At 37.9% G+C, this 22,273-nt stretch overlaps 1 protein-coding gene and 1 long non-coding RNA gene across 3 annotated transcripts in view; one reads left to right on the plus strand and one right to left on the minus strand.

Annotated features, from left to right (window-relative positions):
• PDE7B (phosphodiesterase 7B) overlaps positions 1-22,273 on the minus strand; it is a gene marked incomplete at its 3' end in the record, with an annotated part of 635,832 nt that overhangs the window by 158,952 nt on the left and 454,607 nt on the right. The window lies entirely within an intron of this gene.
• LOC309635027 lies at positions 1,941-18,721 on the plus strand. Its single transcript, XR_014248589.1, has 2 exons — positions 1,941-13,096; positions 15,359-18,721. It is a non-coding gene; the product is annotated as an uncharacterized lncRNA (long non-coding RNA).

Consider the following 22,273-nt stretch of genomic DNA (forward strand, 5'->3'; position numbering starts at 1 on the left):
ACAATATCACAGTGCCAGCTGCATCTGTGCTTTCTAAACAGCTTGGCTAGAAATGGGGAAAAAAAGAGCCTTAAAGTGTTTCCGAGTGTTAAGGAAATGACTTGGGTCACTTTTTGTATGTACGATACATGTGGGGAAATCCAAATCTGGTCCCCAGCTGACTTCTGTCCTGGGGTAATAGATCAGAGATGAAGTTGAGGACAGCTACGTTCCCAGTGGGCCAGGCATCTTCTGTTTTCTGCCTCAGCTCCTTTCTTTGGCTTTACTTCCACATGGTAAATTTAGTTACCTAGTCATTTATATTCACAGTCCTTCTACTAGGGAAATATAAACCTATAAATTTCACAACATCTTTATATAGGACATTCTTTATAAGTCGTTGCAAAGTGACAGAACTCTTCAGAAATGTCCCTAAGGAAAGGAAAGTTCAAACCCTGGGGCAAATCATTCTGATGTTCAGAATGCTCAGCTTCTTTTGGTATTCCCCTAGTCCTGTCCCCAATAATAATTTATTAATAAATTAATTCACTTATTTGAAATAACAGTAAATACTCTAAATCTTTGCCTGACCAAACCCAATTAAGTCTAACTATTCCATTTGTCCTTCTACACATTTGTCCCTCTATCAATTATAACTGATGCCTTGTTTTATTTAACATTTGTCTCTGTGTTCATCTTGCATGTAAATTCTGTATTTCATTTTTGTGATATTACATCGAGTACAGGTACTCGTTTCTTTGATAGCCTCCTTAGAGCACCTCTCAAGTGGTCTAGATTACAATGAATGCTGAAATAGCACTATTGTTTCTGTGGTAAAAATAAGAAGAAAATTCTGTGGGGCACAGCCACTGCATTTTTGGGAAACCTCAGAAGGGATACTTGGTGTTGCAAAATCAAGTACTCTTTTTGACCTAAACCATATACTGGTTTTCCTGAAATTACTGAAGGGTCAGAACTTTTCCCCACTAACATGGTTGGTAAAGTCACGTTTTCCCTCCAAAAGCACAAATGTGCAAATAAAAGATTGGTTATAGAAATCTACTTGAGATTTCTTACAGGACCTACCCAGTTGTTTCTTATCTCTAACCTATTGGTCAAATGTGCCTCTTACATCGATTTTCTTCAAGTTGGCATGTCTTAGGAACTTTTCCTTTACAATCTTTGGAAATAGAGTTTTCAGAAACAAAACAAAAACCAAAATAGCTTTTATCTTTCAGTAGAACCAGGGTGTTGGAAAAATTAGACTGAGCTCTTGGGACAATTGAGAGGATTAAATGAGAGCATTCGTGGAAAGTATGTAGAGCAAGGCCAGGCGCAAAGTAGGCATTCAGTAAAAGCCAGCTATGATCATCTCCTCCAAATTATCTGCTCTCTTCTGCATGGAGCTGGCACCAATAGCCCCTTTAGCTCTGGGTGTTATTGGTAGAACCAGAAAGTGATATACAGAGGGTAAAAGATAGAAAAGGTAAAAGTGGAGGGGGGGGCATAAATTAGGGGTTTGGAATTAGCAGATACACACTACTATATATAAAATACATAAACAACAAGGACCAACAGTATAGCACAGGGAACTATATTAAATATCTTGTAGTAACCTATAATGGAAAGGAATCTGAAAAAGAATATATCTATATGTATAAATGAATCACTTTGCTGTACATCTGAAATTAACACACCACTGTAAATAAACCATACCTCAATAAAAGTGTTTTAAAAAAGAGGTAAAACTAAGGGAATAAAAAGGTGTGTGTGTTTGGTATGGAATGGTCAAGGAGATGGGGGAAAAGAAGACAAATATAAAAAAAGAAACTACAGAGAAAAGAAAAAAAAGTATGGCTTTTCACTACCAATGATCATAAAGGTTACTCCAGGACCCTGGAGAACATTGGTTGCTGGGCCCTTCTGTTCAATAGTGGTCTGTTCCCATCTCTTTTCCTCATGTTCTAACTTCTAACATGAGTTTCTGATCATCTGGAAGGTTCTCCAGATCCAGTTCTATAAAACATGGGTTAAAATTATTTTTTTCTAGTGTGGTCTAAATAGACAGCCATAGACATTGAGTACTGAACTAGTTTCTCTTTAACTCTCTAGAAACCCATTACAATGTAATTATTCCTAGAGAAGAATTTTTTTTTAAGTCATTATTTCCCACTTTCCATCAAAGGATGTAGTTACTGAAGTATCAAATCTTTCTTGGTAAGGCACGGTCATCTGTAAACCAGTCCCTTAGGACTTTGCAAGACACATGCTCCTGGCTGGTAATTAAAGCACTCTGGGAAACTCCTTTACCTCTTCAGGCCTTAAGAACATCATTTAGGGCATTAAAGTACCAATTTTCTAAACAATATCCCTGTGGTCTGAAAAAGGTAAAGCAACTTCAAAAAGACTTCTTTTTTTTTTTTTTTTTTGCCATAGGATGGTTCCTATAATGAGAGAACTCAGAGGTTTCTTATGAGAGTGTGAATTGACTTTCGCTCTGGAAGAGATTGTAGAAACTGACTGCGTTAAAACAAACTAAGAGAATGGCTTTCTTCTTCACCACCAGGGGACCAGGATGGTGAAGGAAAGGTGCTCTGTTCAAGGAGCTTTGGGGAGCTGTAATTATAGAACCACTCTGAACTGTCCTTTCCTCAGCCCCTCCACTGAAGACTGGAGAAGGGTCGTTGGTGAGATTAGTGTGGTGTGGGACCAGGGGACAACTCAGGAGATTTGGGGGCCTCAGTCCTACATCAAAGATTCAGATGGAATAGTTCTAAGCATCAACTTTTCTTTAGGGTTCTGTTCCACCCACTTTAGGGGCTGAAGAATATCTTTGAGCTTGTCAGACCTGGCAATATCCTGTTCTGGGATCTTCTGCACTGAGAGATGAGCCTGGACCAAGAGTGACATTACTACCATACCATCGATCAGAGCAGACTGTAGTAGATACCTGTTCAGTGAATGAATGACCACGTACCCCCAAGGGGCCTCATGGGCAACTAAAAACAGCTCCATAATTTGGGGAAAAAGCAGGAGTGTCACAGTGGCCTGATGGTAACTCAGACAGTGTAGGACTGTATTAGCAAATAGTTGGAAAGAAAGAAGGTTTCAGGGTTTCCTGGCAGTGGGGTAAAATGGATGAGTGAGCTGATTTTTTTTTTTTCTGAGACCACCCTGTTTCTCTCTGTCCCTTTCTTTCTCTTTCTGGTTTCCACCTGTAACCTCTGAGACTTAACAGAAATAGTGTTTTGTAGTTTCTCCCACCCTCTCTGCCAGCACTCTCTAGTGAGACAAGTAAATCTGATCTCAGGAGGAGCTCAATCACTACCCACCCAAGGCCTCAGGCCAACTCTGGGAAAAGGTCAGGATTTTGTGTGCGGCACACACAGGCTCTGCACTCAGCCCCCACCAAGCTGCTGGCGCCGGGCAGGGAGGTCAGCCCTTCTGATACCTGAAGAGCGGTGGCTTCCACCTCCTGCACTGCGGGTATCACTGCACATGGTCAGGGCAATGGGACAAAAGGGATCACTCTGGCTCTTCAGGAGCCAAGATGAGGAAAATCAACGTCAGGGCCCAAAGGATGCAACTACTGGGGACAAAAGGTTACTACACATTAACAATCAGTCTTCACAGAAACATTGAGTAGGTGCTCGAGGATGGAAAAGAGATGAGATCTTTTGACCCTAGATGACAAATCGTTTTCAGGTAGACTCTGAGGCACAGGACTTATTCCTCTTGCACTTGTCAACAGCCAAGGCAGGTAGATAAACTGAACAGCGCTAAGCAACAACTATGTATGAAGCACCTTATGAGCCAGCACTAGTCTAGGCAGGAAGCAAAGCTTTCAACGAGTCAGACTTCACATTCCAGTGAGGAGAGCCAGAAAGTAAACACATAAGCACGCACACAAATACATTAACAAGACTATACTCGGTCGTTATAAGAGCCATCATAAACAAAATTAATTAATTATTTAATTAATCAATAGACGCTAAGGGGGTATTTTCATTGTATGGTCAGTAGAGGCCTCCTGAACTAAGTGATGTTCAGGCTGAAAATTAACGACAAGGAAAAGCCATCCAGGCAGAGATCTGGGGAAGAAGGTTTTAGGCAGAAGGAACAACCGAGGGAAAGACCCTAAAGCAAGAACTAGCTGGCTGTGACCGAGAGACGAAGAAGAGTGGGTGACAGGGATTCAGTGAGTGAGGGAGAAGGTGGTGTGAGAGAGGCTCTGAGCAGACAGTGTTGGGCTGTGTAGACGAGAGATGATCTCGGATGTCATTTCAAGTGGGATGATGAACCGTTAGAAGTTTTCCAGAAGAGTGGCATGATCAAATGTAGTTTGTATAAGCTCATGCTGGTAGCTCTGCTGGGAAGGGATTTTATAGGATCAAGAGTAGAAGCAGAAATTAGCTAGCAGGCTAATAAAATTCAGGAAAGAAAGAACAATGGCTTGTCTAGGGTGAGGCTGAAGGAAAAATGCTTTTAGGAAATATTTTGGAGGTAGGTCTATAGAATATACCCATGGATTGGCATGTGAGGGAAAGAGGGCGGCTGAGTTCTAGTATCCTAGTTATTTGTTGGAATGGGAAGAATTATATTTAGATGTGGTGCTAATCAAGCATTTAGCTGGATATTGGGAGATTGGGATGCCTTTTGGATACCCTAGTCAATGTCAAGTAGATAGTCCCAGTATAGAGTATAGGGGAAAAGTCAGTCCTTACATATTAATTTGGGAATTATTGGCATATGAAGGGATTTAAAGAAAAGAAAACAAAACATTTTGTCCAGTTCAGTCCAACTGCTTCCATCCCAAGTCAACACTTATGGAACTAAGTACAGTAAGTGCTGAAGATAAAGAGATCAGAAAGCCCATAACCCCAGAGGGAGGGGCAGAACAAAGTGTGTATGATTGTTATAATGCAATGGTAAAATGGAGGAAGGAATAGATACAAAGTAAGCTATACTATGGGACAAATAATTATTCCTGGAATGGCCAGGGACAGCAGAGATAAGAGGTGATCTGAAAGACAGTCATTTGATAGGAACAATTTTCTTGTGAGTCCCTTGCTTTTAAAATAAGAGCTTATTTAGAGACCATAGAAAGTAGATGGGATTGGTTGCAGAAGTTTTATGGACAAAGGAAAATTCCATTTTTAGTGGCTGTTTGATTTTGGAGAAGGCAGTAATCACTCTAGGACTTATTCTCCTCTGTGAAAAGAGAAGATTGAGTTGAAAGCAGTTTCTTGCCTCAGAGAGATGGTAAGATAGGGAATCATGGTCTGTAAGTTATTTTTCTGATATATTTAGAAGCTATCTTATATTATCATACATATTTCAATATAGTAAATGGCTTAATATATAGATATGTATACATTTATAAGCCTATTATATATATGTCTAGTAGAAATAAAACATTTAGCCTTGATATATTAATAAAATAAATTGCCTTATGCAGATTGCCAAAAATGTCAAATTTTTAGTTTTAACTTTAGTTATATCAGCTCAGTGAAATAAAATTGTTAACACCTTGTTGAACATAAGGTCTAAGTGATTGTAGTTAATAAAGAAGGAAAAGGAAAAACAAAATAATTATTGCCAAATTAAAACAGTTTCATAGACAAAATATTTCAAACCATGGAGTACATTGGGGGAAAATGAGAAAAGACATATTTGGAGGTGCCCATTTTGAGCCTCTTGTGGCTGGGTGATAAAAGTGTCAATGTCAGCCCTGACAGCTATACTAGATGCTAAGCTATACTAGATGCTTGACTTCTTTGTCACTTATTTTCACTCTCTGTGAAATTTAAAAATTTGTTTTCTGGGAATTAATTTCTTAATCATATAAAACAATGCAATTCTCTCAAGGCACCCTGTAATTTACCAGAAGAACGTTGGTTACAGAGTCCTGGAATGTCCTTTACTTTATTCATCTTACAGGGTTGAACCATTTATTCCCAGAGAGTCATTTACTAACCTCAGAAGCCGGTCAATTTTAAGAACAATACTTGGCATTTCTGTAGTATTTATTTCCAGGATTGTATTTAAAAAAAAAAATCCACTTAGTAGTACGCATATTGACTCCATGAAGTGGATACAAGTGGAGACTACATTTTTATAAAAACAGAGAGTAAGCTGGATGGGTGGCCATGAGACAATACTGGGCCTCTGGGGGGAAGGGGGGGAACCAGGCATACATCACCGAAGGTGAGAGGTGCTTGGCCACAAAGATCAGTTAATACATAGGCTAAATCCATATTTAGGGGATTAATGAAGCAGGGTCACCAAAATTTCCTTATAATAAAGATTTGTTTTTTGATATATATGTTTTTAAAGTATGGAAATAAATATCTTAAGAAACATCAGAACTTTGCTGGACTTCTTTAAGGTGATGAAGATTTCTTTATTGTTTTGTTTTGAATTACTTAGATGAGGGGGCGCCGTGTTCTCTTCGTTGCTTAAAGGGTTCAAAGGTTTTCATTTGACTTTAAATATCATGATGGTCCAGATACATGCTAAGTGTTGGCCTCCTTTTTCTTGACTGGGTTGGGATCAGGATTGTTCATGATGCTGAGGGGTTGATCACATTTAGTCAGGTTGGCCATAATGCTCAGGTGCTAAGTCCACTGTATGATTTTTCCATGTCGTCTAAGACCACCTAGGATAAGGACCAAAAGTCTTCAGGGGAAGAATGTAGTCCCAGAGTGATCACCTATTGATCTAATCAGCCTGGAGCTACCAGGAAATTGGGATATATAATAGGAGTCTGAGACTAAATAGGGAACGTGTTGGAGTAATGCTCTAAACAAAGAGACAGGTGAAAGGAAAATCAGTCCATCTCTCAGGTGAAGTTTTGTCTGGTCCTCATTTATGAGTTTCCCAAGGACTCTGGTTGGGAGGGGGGAGGTGTGTCTTGCTGATTTATGCTGGATTCAGTAATCTGCATTCTGGGGCTGAATATATTATGTCTGCCAATCATACTGAGATTGGGATTCTTCTGGGGATCAAATGATTTGTTCCCAAACGCATGAAAAGCTACGGATAAAAGTCAGAAGACAACTATGCTTTAAAAAATCCTGTTACTATTTAATAATTTAATAATTAACAAAATTTTAATTAATTGAAATTTTCCCTTGTTACCTTATCCACAGACATCATAGTCTCTAACTTCTCAGGGCTGTCAGCTAATGCTGTCAAAGTATGTTGAAAGAACCTGTTCCGTCAAAAATGCTCAAGGTAAGAATTCTTAGGAGTTTCCTTGTTTCCAGACAATGTGCTCACTTTCTTCCTGACCATACTTTATGATAAAAGTTGCCAATTCCTTCTTAAATGGTGCAAGAACCCATTTCCCATGCTAGTCAGTGAATGTTTGAATACTGCCTGATGTAAGAATTGCCTTTGGTACAACTTTGATCAACCAATTCAAAAAATTATATACAGTGGAATAAAGTCCAGCAAGCCAGAAATTAGTTTATGTGGTCAAATTTTCAGGATTAATAATGAAAAAATTAATTTTGTCAAAATCCTTTAGTTAGCTAATACTACCAGCAGAGGAAGTGTATTTAAGTGATTTTTTTTTTCCTGCTGATACTTCTTATTTAAGTCCCTGACCTAAAAAGAATAATATTTGGATGGAATTTGTTTTTTATATGAACTGTGTAACACATTTCTCTTCTAACAATTTAACTGTTTAAATGACTTTATTATGACAATTACTTCAAGGACTCCTATGCTAAATGGATCCAGGCTACTATGGTTTTTAAAAATTTGGGGTCAGCATGTGGCAGGATTTTGGAAGTCATTTTTCTTGTTTTCAAGGCAATTGGCTGTAGAAACCTGTCCCTACCTTCAATTCTATTGTTTCAAATCTTTTAGAGGTGAAGGAGATCTAGAGATATAAACTTCTCATTATAAAATAAATATGTCATAGGGATGTAATGTACACTATGGTTACTATAGTCAATAATATTGTATTGCAAATTTAAATGTTGCTCTCATTATAAGAAAAACAATCTTTAACATTTTATGGTGACAAATGTTAACTAAACATTGTGGTGATAATTTTCACTGTATACAAATACTGAATCATTATGTTGTACACCTGAGTGGAATGTCATATATCAATTATACCTCAATTAAAAAAAAAATCTTCTAGAGGCTGTGAGAGCAGATAACCAAGCTGGTTAACTATACTTGAAGCGCATTATGCTTGTGAATAAGTAGGCTTAGAGATAGCTACTGGGACTTTCTCTTAGAATGCACAGGTGAGAATGCCAGCTACCTTGTCTTTTATTTTATTTTGGTTTACTTCTGATTTCCCTGTTCTGTTCCAGATGATTGAATTCACCCAAGGCCTGCCTGCCCAATACTTCATATACTTCAGTAGGTGTGGCGTGTGCAGGGTAAGGCCAGGAGCTCTGGAAAGGACCTCAGTTGAAATTCTGGCTCTGTTATAATCCTGCTGTGTGACATTGGGCAAGTTACTTTACCTCCCAAGCCTTAGTTTTATCGAGTGGAAAATGAGAATGAAAATAAACACTCTTCTGAGTTATTGTGAGGATAAAACGAGGTGTGTGGTATGATAATAGCTAACATTTATAGAGCATTTATTATGTGCCAGGTATGCAGTTAGCACTCATAAATGGTAGCTCCTTTAGACATAACTGGCTTTGTGCCCTTACCAGTTGGACTTTACACAATTAATCCACTGAAATCCTCACACACTTTTTTCAAATGCCATAGAAAATAACAAGAAGATAGTAAGGAATGCATCAGAAAGAATCTACTGTGTACAGTCACCAGGTTAGAAATTTTACTTATATTGTATTATCTAATTATCTCTGCAGTCCTTTGAAATGGGGTCTATTATCTCCATTGTACAGATGAGAAAAATAAAGGCCCAGAGAGGTTGTTTTATATTTTCTTTTACATGATAACAGAGAAAGCAGCCATATAAACAGAACACATACAGTAAAACTGAGAACTTAATTCTGTAAGAGTAAATTACAACACTGACATTAATAATCTAGTTAATTTCTTCTTGTTTATAAGCAAATCATCAATCACATTTTCTCTTATGGAGTTAAAATAATAAAATGTAAAGCATCTGTCCACATATTAAAAATAGAGAGATCAAATTCATTTTATTCTGCTTAACATAGATGTTCTCATAGATCCTTACATGAGTAAAAGGCTAAATTACTTTGTTTCAATCATAATACATACTGAGGCTTGCTTTTGCTGCCAAAACTGTTCTCTGGTTTAGACAATTTCCCCTAGGTCACTTAGAAGTATTCCCAGAAAAGATGAAAATGCCAAAAACCTGGTCAAAAATTTTTTCAAGTATTGCACCAAGTATGGAAAGAATCCGGGAATCAAGAATGTATATTTATCTGGTCACAAGGAGAATAGGGGTTATCTGAATGCCACCGACTCAGTGTTTGTCACTGTCATAGTTGACAATTTCCCCCTCATTCTCTTGCTAATTTCATGTACCATGTGGTCAATCATCCTACCTTTCTCTTATTTTCAATTTTATTACTTATTCTCAGGAGAAAAGGCACTTGAGAAAAATTTCTTTTGGGGGCTCCACCTTTTCAAAGGAAGATGCAAATTCGATGTAGTAAATTTGTAATTCTATTTCCATCTTTAAAAAGAAATAGCATTCAGGCAGTGGTCTGCTCTGTCACCTTGAGTCAGAAAACGGCTCCATCTGGTTTATTTAGTTTTTGATAGCTCACACTTCAAAGAAAGGCAAGGGTTATATCCTCTGACAACTGTGCAAGCCTGTGCAAGCAAAAAAAAAAAAAAAATCTTCCCCGACCCCTGCAGTGATCAGTATGTATATCCTGAAGCACCAGAGATCTGATGACGTCTGTTGTGGTTTGCTGACTCCCAACAGACTTGATTCTGCAGGCTTGACTCAGGAAAAAGAATCCCACTAGCTTCAAGTGAAATTGTGCCCAAGTAAAGATTACTAATAAAAATATCGTGGAATTGGGCCCTGGTGCTACTTTTGGTCTTAAAATTCTGTGTGTGTAGCTGTATGTTTGCACATGGGCACACCTATGTGTATTTTAACTTCATCATACATATTCAACGTAATCTTTTAGCATTCCCTGTAGCCCTAACACACCATTTAAGCTTTCAGGCAAGAGTCTGGCAGCAACTCTTCATATGCAACTGGCTTAACTTTCCATTGATACCCATGTGTACTCCCCAAGGTCAGATTTGGTTCTTAATTCATGGAAAAGTAACAGAGGGCCGGTATGATTTATGCATTATCATTTCAAAGAGACGAGGCTTTTGAATAGAAATATAAATCACCAACTTTTAATTTCACCTATAATTTATATTCTACCTACTTTCACAATAACCCCAGTATATTTCTAGCCTTGCCTTGGTTATGCAATTGCTGTCTGCTTTGGATACCCCATCTGCAATACAGTGATAATAATACTTGCCACCTACGTCACTTCACAGTGGTGTCTTAAAACTAATGAATAGAGGCTGGCATGAGCCCGAGGCTCTTTGAAATACAACAGCTTTATAGCTTACGAATTATTTTCAACTGGGCTGAAAGTTACACACTAGATATAGTTCTACAAAAAACTGCAAAATAAGAATGTATTTGTAAATTATGTAACTAAAATTGGTTTAAAAATAAATGGACTATATATTACATGTATATGTGTACACAAAAAGAAGGAATACATCCAAATTGCTAAAAAACTTATTATGAAATGTTTCTATAGAAAACCTGAGAAAATAATATAATGAATATTCTATGCAAATTAATACTGACAATGGTTATCAGCATTGGTGGTGTTGTGGGTAATTTTATTTTCTTCTATATAGGTTTCCTCTATATTCCAAGTTTCCTAAAATGAATATGTAGTTTGTCCAAAATCAAGACAATAATCTCAAATATTTTTATAAAATTTAACTGGACAAGATAGAAAGCAAATGTCAGAGCTTTTAAGAAAAAATCCTGGGCTTCCCTGGTGGCGCAGGGGACACGGGTTTGAGCCGTGGTCCGGGAAGATTCCACATGCCACGGAGCAACTAAGCTTGTGCGCCACAACTACTGAGCCTGCGCTCTAGAGCCCGTGAGCCACAGCTACTGAGACAGCGTGCCACAACTACTGAAGCCCACGCGCCTAGAGCCCGTGCTCCGCAACAAGAGAAGCCACTGCAATGAGAAGCCCGTGTACCGTAACAAAGAGTAGCCCCTGCTTGCTGCAACTAGAGAAAGCCCATGTGCAGCAACAAACACCCAATGCAGCCATAAATAAATAAATAAATAATAAATAAATAAATAAATAAAATTTATTTTTAAAAAAATTCCTTTGAATTTTTTGGGATTCGATATTAATGACATAAGTACCAGTCCTATAGGACTTGAGTTTGAACCCAGTTTATAATAGGAAGCTCAGAGAAAACCTATCATTTAAGGAAAATATTCAAAGTCTTTGTCCAGATCCATATCGAGTTTTTCTTTTTATTCACAAGTTTGTATGGTGTGTCAGCAGTTAAAATTAGTCTTATCTATTTAACTAGCACACTACTGAGTGTTCATAAATTTAATGTATTCAAAAAGTGCAAAAGGGAGACTCTAATAGGTAAGTTATTTCTGCTCCCCACATGCCTGTCACACTGGATTTCTCTGGATTCTAACTAATATGCTGCCAGCTCTCTCATCTCCAGGCCTTCTCACACCCTGCTCCACCTTTCTGGAACATTACCCACACTCCTTCACCAGGCTCATCCCTACACATATTTTAGGTATTAGTTTGGTCCTCACCTCTTCCATAAATTGTATCCTGATCCTTAGACCAAGTTTGATGGCCTCCCATATGCTCCCCAATATGGATGGCCGTCCATGTTCACCCCTAAGAGCACACTTATCTTACCTATAACCTCTGATCTGAAAACCACCTGAGGGCAGAGACCTCTGTACCTGGAACACAGTAAGTCTGACTCACTAGGTAAGAACTGCTGTGACTTCTCCAGTGCAGCAACTCTTTCTCTCTACTGGATTTGGGAAGAAAGAGAAAGACTTTAGTCTTGGTCATTGCCATCATGCCTGCGTTTTTCTCCCATAAAAGAAGAGAGTGAATGAAACTTTCAAGATTTATTACAAGGAAATTTTAATTTAACCGTTGCATAATTTATTTAGTTAAATTTGTTATTCATAAAAAACACCTTGGCTTTGTCTTAGAGAAATGACTACATACACAGAGGAATTTTAAAATAAAAAAGATGAAAAAGATTTTTTTCCCCCTCTGACTATTGTAAGTCTCAAAGGCAGGCATTTTGTTAGTTCTACACATGTTACATCAAAGATAACATGATTTGTGCTTCTTCTTTGAAAAATATCCTACATCTGTAAGTCATTAGCTTTTGTCTGGCTCTTTTGTTATACTGGATGAAATCCTTGAATGCTCTGTGTCTCCATTTTTCTAACTGTAGAATGGGGCTAATTTTACTCTCCATAGTGAAGATAATGTTAGAAAAAAGTTCATGCCAGAATACAGATGTTAGCTGGCTACTAATTAAAATGGAGAAAATTACTTTCATATTAGAGTTTTTTTGGTCAGAGTATTCTCTTTAACCAAAGGAATTATAGCCTTCTTTTTCTTATACGTTTAACTAGCTGTTTCTGCATATAGACTTTCACACTTTCCTTCTTCAGTTCCTAGCTAAAATGATGGAATTGCTGAAAAACCACAGTATGGTTGAAAGGTGGCTCCGTAAGCACCCACAAAAGAAAAGGGAAAAGACATTAAACACATATTCCTCACTCCTTAACTTTTCCATATCACAACTCTGAAACCATTTGTGAACAGACATATTCATAAAATGAGTAAGTTAGGTCAAAGTAAGCAGTTACTTAAGCCAGTCTGGTTTCATCTCTCTAGGTTAAGTCTGCATGTCTGTCCCTGAAGGAGTCTTGATTTTTCCCATTCTCCAGACGTTGCTCATAACGTGTAGGAGGCACAGTTCACAGTGCATGGGGCCAAAACCAGACCAGAAGAGTGCAAAGTGAGTCATAGGAAAAAGTGAGCCCCAAAAGCCTCATTTTTGTTCACAGTGGCTCCTCCTGAGCAAAGAGAAGGTGAGAAGGTGACTGTGGGTAGTGGGCTGGGAAGGGAGTGGGCCCCCAGTGGAAGGTACTGAGTTGAGGGAGAGGCTGGTAAATCAGGGAAGTGAAGGGGTTGCTTGAGTGCTTTTCTTAGTTTATTTTTCTTTTCTTCAATTGTCACAAATATGTTATTGGCTTGGAATTGGATTTGCCATCTCATGAGACAGGCATACACAGAACAAGGACGCTAAAGTCTTATCCAAGGGAGACACATAAACCATATTCTAAACCATTCTCATTTCCTAAAAACTTCAATTCCCCCAATCCAATAAAAGCTACACTCTTAAACTTCTTCCTCTTCTTCTTCTTTTCCTTTTTTTTAAAACAAGAATCTAACAACAGATGCCTACACAGCCTATGAATCCAAGCCCAACAACCCTGGATAACATCAGAGATGAAGACCTAACTGAGGCTATTTCACCAAGTTAGCCACTATCCATACGGCTTGTCCCATGTTAGTTCAGGCACTTAGAAACATACACACACCCTAATGCTTCCCAACTCTGATCCGTCCACAGTAAGCCTCTGGTTAGCCAAGATAGACAAGTTTGGGTAAAAAAGGAGAATATTATTCAAAAGGCCAAGATCCACATTTGGACACAGGGATACTGCAGTCAGTCAAAAGAGTGATTCCAAGGTCAGGCTGCACAGCGACTGTTAATAATAAAGGATCTATTATGAAATGATAATTATATTTTCCATTACTTTTTCTATATGATTCAGATCCTGTAATGTTTCAAATAAATAGTGATAACTGAGCCTTTCGTGACCTAAAGTTAGTCTTACTCTGAGAGGAAAGATGCTCCATGTTTAAGATTCGCTCGAGAAGGGAGATGACTAAATATTGGGAGTCACTGACTACAGCCAACTCTGTAACAGAGTGGCTTGGGAATTCAGGGCAAATTCTACACATATTTCTGCTATAAAGAAGAAAAAGGAAAGTAAAAACTATATATATATATATATATATATATATATATTTTTTTTTTTTTTTTTTTTTTTTTTTTACTGTTAGAAGTGAAAAATCACTATTAGGATGAATTTCTTTCCCCATCAACCATGTGCAAAAGTAAAGCAAACAAACCCCAGTTTGTGATTAGGCCTGAGATGTGAGTGAAATGTAAATTCAACTGGAAAGTGGTCCATTCAGCACATGACATGGACTAGAATTCTGGGTGAATGAACTTCCCTTGCAGGAAATCTGGGAGCACACGTGCAACCTCACCAGGCCTTCAGGGGCTGGCCTCTCAGACTTGTTTCTCTGGCCTGACCTTGTTCTAGCCCTAGAACTTGGACTGTGATGGTTTTCCCCTAACCTTCTGACCCTGACCTCCTATGCTCCCAGTTATGGAATCCATTTCTCATTGCTGTGTTTCTGACCTTACTTTCCATTTACAGCTTCTTGCTCTCTTTGATTCAGCTTACAAACCAGAAGCTGACTTCAAATCTTATTAACTTTGTCAAATTATTGGCTAAGCCTAAAATATTTCTTTTAGGAGATAAGAAAAAAGCTAGAATGTGAATTGAAAGAAGGGCAGGGTCGAGGAATGGAATTAGGTCCAATGCCTACCCTTGCCCCTATGGGTTAGAAGTTTTTAAATCCTGGTATAGACTGTTGGAAGTGTTGACCTCAAAAGGCAAACAAAGATTTGTTTATGAACTCTGTGATTTTTTGTTTTTGTCACCTGGTGGTTTGTGAAAGTTTCCAGAAATATCTCTCAGGATATACACTACCTATTCCTTTCCCAAACTAGACTGAACCCCAGGCAACTTAGTTGCCAAAATCCTTTGATTTTTCTAGTTCCGAAGAGTCCTTACTTCCCTCTTCATCTAGGAGTCTGCGGCAAAGAAAAGGTCATTCTGTTTCCTCTTCCTTAGCATATAGGAAAATTATATTTCCCAACCTCCCTTGTAGTAGATTTGGGGCCCATATTTCTGAGTTCCTTCTATTTCTTTCTTTTTCTCCCCTTCCTTCCCTTCTTCCTTCCTTTCACCCTCCCTTCCTCCCTCCCTCCCTTCCTTACTTCCTTCTTTCCTTCTTTCCACTGTTTGAATCAGCGACAGAAAAGGAATGAGAATTGTAATGTTCTAGTATCACTTTTTGGAGTTTTAAAGCTATGGCTGTCAATTTTAAGGAAAGGTTGAAAAATAATGCAAAATATATATCACATTATATAAATAAATGGAAACATTTCATTTATTAAGATAACTAATTTGCATTAGTTTTTTACTTAGTCTACAGGAACCAGGCTCACCACAGTCTTCACAGTTTCCTTCATCATGAATTCCAACCGGTGGCAGAAGGAATGATGGCCAAACCGTCTTCACTATACAGGCTGACCTGCAAAAACTATGAAAGGCCCTCTTCCTCTACCTCCAAGAAATACTGTTATATAATCATATGGGATTTTTTTATTAAAATGATTTCAAAATACATTATATCAGCTAATTCTAGCATAGTCTTATGAGATAAAATTACCATAGCGTATGAATAGAGCATTGATTAGAGATTTTCCTAACATCATACAATTTACAATGGTAGGATAACTTGGAAAATAAGTTTTCTGACTTCATTTCTAGTGGTTGCGTGCCTGTGTGTGTGTATTTGTCCGTTTTGTAAAATGTGAGAAATGCTTCGTGTAATAAGTGGGAAATAAAAAGGACAATATTAAGACGGGAAGAATCATGTATAATCCCCCGCCCACCAACTATTGTTAACATTTCCTGTTTTCTTTCTAGTCTTATCCTGATACATGCATAACATATATTTTATATTATGCATATATAATAGTTGGCATGATATCATGCATTCCATTTTGTGTTCTTTTTCACTTAACATTGTAAGAAAACAGTTCTCTTTGTCATTAAAACTTTTCACAAATGTAGTGTTTAATGGCTGCATGATGTTTCAACATATGCTTCTATGATAATTAAATTCATCTCTTTCCTATTCCTAGGCATGTAGATTGTCATTAAATTTTTGGTTCTTATAAATAACACTGCTGAAACATCTCTGTACAAAAACCTTTTATGTATTTTAGATTATTTTCTTAGGATAAATTCTTAGTAGTGTAATTACAGAAAAAGAACAAATGCGTATGTTATCTTTCCCAAATGAACTACTTCCTCTGCTTCTTGAAATTATTACACAGTCAGTAAACAACAGCAACAGTAACCGTCTAGCTCAGAAATACAGGCACAGGCTTGAAGCGAACAATGATTCCCAGCTTCCTTCTGGACCGGGAAGATGGGCCTGAGTGATGTGCCTGAGTGTTTCTTATCAGCCTTAATATTTGGCCACAGTATTATATTTCTAAAGAACTGTAATTGGAATTTATTGTGACTAACCCTCACAGCACCCCTGTGCTCTAAGTGGGGATTGTTATTTCTTAGGGAGGGAGAACACCAAACAATATATTCCCTGTAGTCTGCTCTGGGCCCTTCAGATTTACTCATACAAGTGCTGTGCACACTGGAAAAGAATTAGGGTAACTAGCTGGATTTTTCTTCTCTGTATTGGATCAAAACAACCAGGTCAAGATAAAAGACTACATTTGGGGTCAAATGGGTATATTTCTGCTGTTTAGCATTCCACAATGGGACAGAGAATGAGTTAAAGAGAGGATAGGACACGTCTCTTCTCTGCAACAAAGCTAGATTGTTTAAATGGGTTAAATCAACAGTGAACAAAGTCACAAAACACTCCTCCTTGTCCTATATTGATAAAAATCTGCACTTTTGTCTCTGTCATTTTCCTGTCCTTTGTAATGGTAGAATACTAATATATTACTTTCTCTATTAGCTTTTGGGAGTCTATATAAATATATAATTTAAAGGAAATCTAAATATATCATATAAAGTAGTTGGTGGCTGGATCATTTGGTGAATCAATGGGTTTCTGAGCGAGGTTAATTTTTTGCTCAAAAATATTTATGACCTAAATAAGAGCGAGTATCATTGCTTGATTTATTTGAATAAGTAAATCTAGAACTCTAGAAAAATCAGTTTGAAAGACAGGTTTGTTTATAAATGAGCCAATAATCGTGTCAAAATGTAAAGTCATGATTTTGAAATTAGAAAATTCTACGCTATTATTCTCAACATATTTATTTATGTTTGCATATTTGACACTAAGGAATCTATGTCTTCTGGGAAAGGATCTTACATCTAAACATATATCAGCAACAAGTAGAGATGCTTTTCTCAGTTAAGGGTGAACTTTAAATGAGATTTAATTAACTTAGAGGAACAATTTTTTAAATCAATCTCTCTCTTTCTGTGTGTGTGTGTCCCTTTATTTAAAGAAAGCTGAGAAATTAAGTGTTAATTAACAATTAAATTAAAAAATAATTCCTATATAACGGGCTTTTAAAGAAAACAAACTTTTAAGTTTATTTTAATTCCTTTTCCACTAATTTTTATTTTCATGTATACCCAATTATTCCGCTGACAAATACGTTAACTAGAATATTTATTTATAACTCATTAAAATTATGTTATAGTAAAAAGCCTTTATATGTAATAGATAATGGCCAAGGCTTTGAACTGGTGTCACTGGGCTGGTAAGATTATCTGTTTCAGGCCAGTCAGCCACTCAGGACAGAAGGTACCTTGTTCTGTACATGGCAGAGATAGTAGGTATGTTAGTCAGCTTTAAGAAGTTCGCCATGGCTATCTTTTTCTAACAGCAGGGAATACGTTTCTGTTCTCCTCAGAAAAGACCAAATTTCCATTTGTACACATGGCTTTCCTTGCCCACTGTCACCCCTGAACTAGATCACAAGAAGCATTCTTACTGGCTATGGTTTCAACAAAAAATAGTATTTGTATCTCTTTCAGAAGAGATATTTTTTAAAAATATATTTTTAAAAAAGATATTTTAAAAAAATAGCTCTTTTAGAATCTTTAATGTTTTCAAGATCCTGGGATTCAGGCACATTTCTAGGGACACACACTGCTTCCTTTTCTTGGACCTGTTAGAGCAAGCTTCAGGTCTGGGGCTGGATTCTGATGGACAAGTAGGAACTGAGTAGGTCTAAGCATGTGTGTGGCTGGGGGGTTAACGTTTGGGAGGTGGAGTCGGGGGCCAGAGGACCCTGAGGCCTGAAGGAGCCGCGTGGTAAATAAAGGCCAGGGCAGAGGGGGCTGTGAAGGGGCTTGGTCTCATTGACTATAAACTGCAGAGTTGGGGGGCGGGGGGAACACACGACAAATCACAATGAATGGGTCTAATTCTGAATAATCTTTGATTCTGGGGTGAGGAAGCTCGACTTGATTTGATGGTAATGGGCAGCCAATACTTACTACCGATGAAAGCACTGTTTTATAAAAGTTTGCTAGAATGAGGAAAGAGTGAAACTGAGCCCTAGGGCTCTTGACCAGCTTTGTTTTCTGTCCTTCCAACTGCTGACAATACTCACTGTTTCTATTCCACATTTCTTTTTCAGTAATAGCATAGATTTAAATGAGAACTTTAATGTCTGCTGTCTTATATAATATGTCTATTATATTGTGTAGCATTCTCTGCTCATTCAATATCTGTTTTGTAGTTATTATGAGGAGGTCCTATGTTATTTTTTACTCTCAGCAATGTCAAAACCATGATGGATCCTCAAGAAGCACATGTTGAATAAAATTAAAAACACGAGCCTCTTTCCCCTTCTAATGTAATAAAGGCAAGTTCTTGACTTTAGAAAGTCTACTCCAGTTGCTTCTTTTTGGTGTATTGTGGGTTCGTCTTCTATAAATCGTGGAGACATTTCAGTTGATTTTGAATGAGTCAATGGTTTTCTGATTATGAATCCATTTATATAAGTGCTTAGCTGCAAAAGGTTAATTAGTAATTAGATATCTCCTTACTCCAGGTAGGGTGCGGTCAAATATACCTTTGGTGAAATAGAAACTTCAGATGCAATTTGTATATTCAACGCTATTAAGGAGTACCATCTAATTTTTTCCTCTAGTACTGTAACTTTGTATGATACATTCATCTCCTCATTTTTATATGAAATGAATTATTTCTTACTACTCATCCACTTTAGTAAACTTATTTGTTCTTAGGTGTTTCCTTAATGGGACTCTCTCACGCATATGTACACGTAATCAGGTCCAATATAGGGAGAGGAAAGAGCTATTGATAAAATTTCTAGGGGTTTCCTTGTGCAGGGGATTAATAAAGGAAGGGGTAGTTTAAGGACAGACCCTAGTCCCTCTTAGATTTCTAGAAGTTGTTTTTCAGGCTGCTGTTTATTACTTTGCTTACTCAAGTTAATTATAGCTCTCCTCCTATGTCTATCTGGATAGACCCAAGTTTTTTATAAGGGCTGGTCCATGCACATTTGACTGGTAAAGGAAAGAAAGCATCCTTTTTATTACCACCAGTGCTTGTCTTGTGAGAGATAGGAAACTCAAAGCTAAACTTGAAATCTGTACCTCCACATTGGTCACTTTGTTAATCTGCCCGAATTTTGAGGTTCAATCTGCCTTAATGCTCACCATTAATTCAGCCCATCAGTTAACCATAAGCCCTTTAATAATAGCCCACAGGAATTCCCTGGTAGACACAACTTTCTGGCTTGTTTGGAAATTATACAAGGCCTCCACATAGAAATGGTTGGGACTGTCAACAGACATGCTCTTTTTACCTAGTTTGAGGAGGAAAAAAGGCGGCTTCTGTGCCAGTTTATAACAGTCTCGCTTCCATTTCAGCTGTATCAGTGGATCTCAATCCTGGCTGTACATTCGTCACCTGGGGAGCTTTAAAAAATATCAATGTTTGTGCCCCATCTTAGATGCACAGGGGGTGAGGCTAGAGCATCTGAATCAAAAAAAAACTTCCCAGGTGATTCTAAGGGTTAGTCAGGATTGAAAAATCACTGAGTTTAGGACCAAGAAGATATACTCCTCTGAAAGAGGACATAGGTGATACTTTCAAGGTTACTGTGGCGGGCTGAGATGTTGACGAAGACTAGACTTTCCATGTCTACTTTTAGAGTCAGATACAGGATAGCCTCCATCTCCCTCCAACCAAGAGTCGACCTATCAGAGAGCTCTGTCCTTTCCTTTTATGCCACCTACTGAAATGTGACCTGGCCCAACATTGTGGAGGTTGACCAGACTTGGGGGAGTGGGGCTGGGAGGAGCTCAGCTCACAGTGACAATGGATGAGGTAACTGAGCATGGGTGACACAAGCATCTGGGCCAATAACTGGTTTCATAACTCATTGTGTGATGTTGGGCAAACCACTGAATCTTCCTGGACTCTTTTTCTCCAGTCAAGTAAGTAAGAGGCAATAACCCCATGCCTACTTCACAGGGCTGCTGGGAGCATCACATGAAATTGCGTCCCTGAAAGCACTTTATAAACTCTGAAGTTTCATATTTCATTGAAGGTAATATTCCCACTTGTGTAGGTAATATTCCCACTTGTGTAACAGAGTTATTTTGAAGTGTCTTGTGTGTTCTTTCTATGGACCAAACACTGGAAAATAATATTTTAATATCTGTAGATGAAACATGAACAGATACGTAGCTCATATTTTGCATCATATTTTCCTACATTTGTTATCATTTATCCCGATGGTAAAGCATTCACGAAATCTAGCTACAGGGAACAATTAAGTAAAAAAGAAAAGCCAATCTCTTTATTCTGATATTCCAAAGCTAGAACAGAGAAAAGCTAAAATATTATATTATCACAAATGCTACTGAATATTTATTGCCCATGACTATGTGTTAGGCATTGTACAATGCAGGCTTAATTTGAATTTAAAGAGATTATAAACTAAAAATAAACTGAAGCACAAATAAATGATACATATTTGAAATCTAAAATGAACTGGAGTTGTCACCTAAAACAGACTACTTATGAAGTGGAATTTTTTTTTTTTAATTATTTAATTAATTTATTTATTTATGGCTGTGTTGGGTCTTCGTTTCTGTGCGAGGGCTTTCCCTAGTTGCGGCGAGCGGGGGCCACTCCTCATCGCGGTGCGCGGGCCTCTCACTATCGTGGCCTCTCTTGTTGCGGAGCACAGGCTCCAGACGCGCAGGGTCAGCAGTTGTGACTCACGGGCCTAGTTGCTCCGCAGCATGTGGGATCTTCCCGGACCAGGGCTCGAACCCGTGTCCCCTGCATTGGCAGGCAGATTCTCAACTACTGCGCCACCAGGGAAGCCCTGAAGTGGAATTTTTTTAAGAGACTGCTTCGGTGAAAATTCCTAGACTAACATAAGTGGGAAGGAATGCAGAGGCAGCCACCTTCAATCTTTGCTTTGCTTTATCACAGTAATGATGAAGATGGATAAACTATGGATTACAGTGACAATTTTGATTGACATATTCTTCGGCAAGGAAGTTCTTTTGTGGATTCAACAACAATAGAAATAAAAACAAACTAAAAATCCTCAAGAATCACATGAAACAAAACAGTTTGATTTTGTAGCTACAGGGGGGAAAAGAATCTATTTTCATGAAGGTCTTCAAATGAATACACTTGCTGAAGGTAATTCAAGGCATGGCTGTAAAGTCTTGAAAGTTCACAGCCTCTCTTTTCTTATAGCTCCCTGATCACTCCCATCATTGGAACCCCTCTCTTTCTGCCTTCAGCTAGTACTCTCTTGTTTGTCATCGCACTTAGAAAATGATTTGTTATGCATGACTAAAAAGCATCCACAGAAAATACTACCTTAACTATGAGCTGTTTTAATCTATTATTATAATACCTATAAAGCCCTCACCATGGGTTTCCAAGAGAACACAAAGCTCATCGCTCTCAAAAGCGAGTGTGCATCAGAATCACAAGGAGTGATGTCGAAACAGATTACCCTGCCCCAATTCCAGAGTTTCAGATTTAATGGGTCCCATGTTGGGCCAAAGAATTTGCATTTTTAACAAAATCTCCAGTGATGCTGAAGGAAAACACTTTAAGAACCATTACTTTAGACTGACCTTCTGTGACTTTGTCTTGTCTCCCATTTTATGGATGAGCTACCTGGGGTCCAGGATGCTAAATGACACCCAATACTTTGATAAAAACCTAGGGTTCCTATTCCCAGGCCAATGTTTTTTCTTACTGAGTTTTCTACCTTCATATAATGAGAATGTGTGTTCTATTCTCTCACTTCAAGGCATTCAAATGCATATTTTTTG

The sequence above is a fragment of the Balaenoptera borealis genome (genome assembly GCF_965194805.1).
Source record: "Balaenoptera borealis genome assembly, chromosome: 9".
NCBI classification, from domain to species: domain Eukaryota; kingdom Metazoa; phylum Chordata; class Mammalia; order Artiodactyla; family Balaenopteridae; genus Balaenoptera; species Balaenoptera borealis.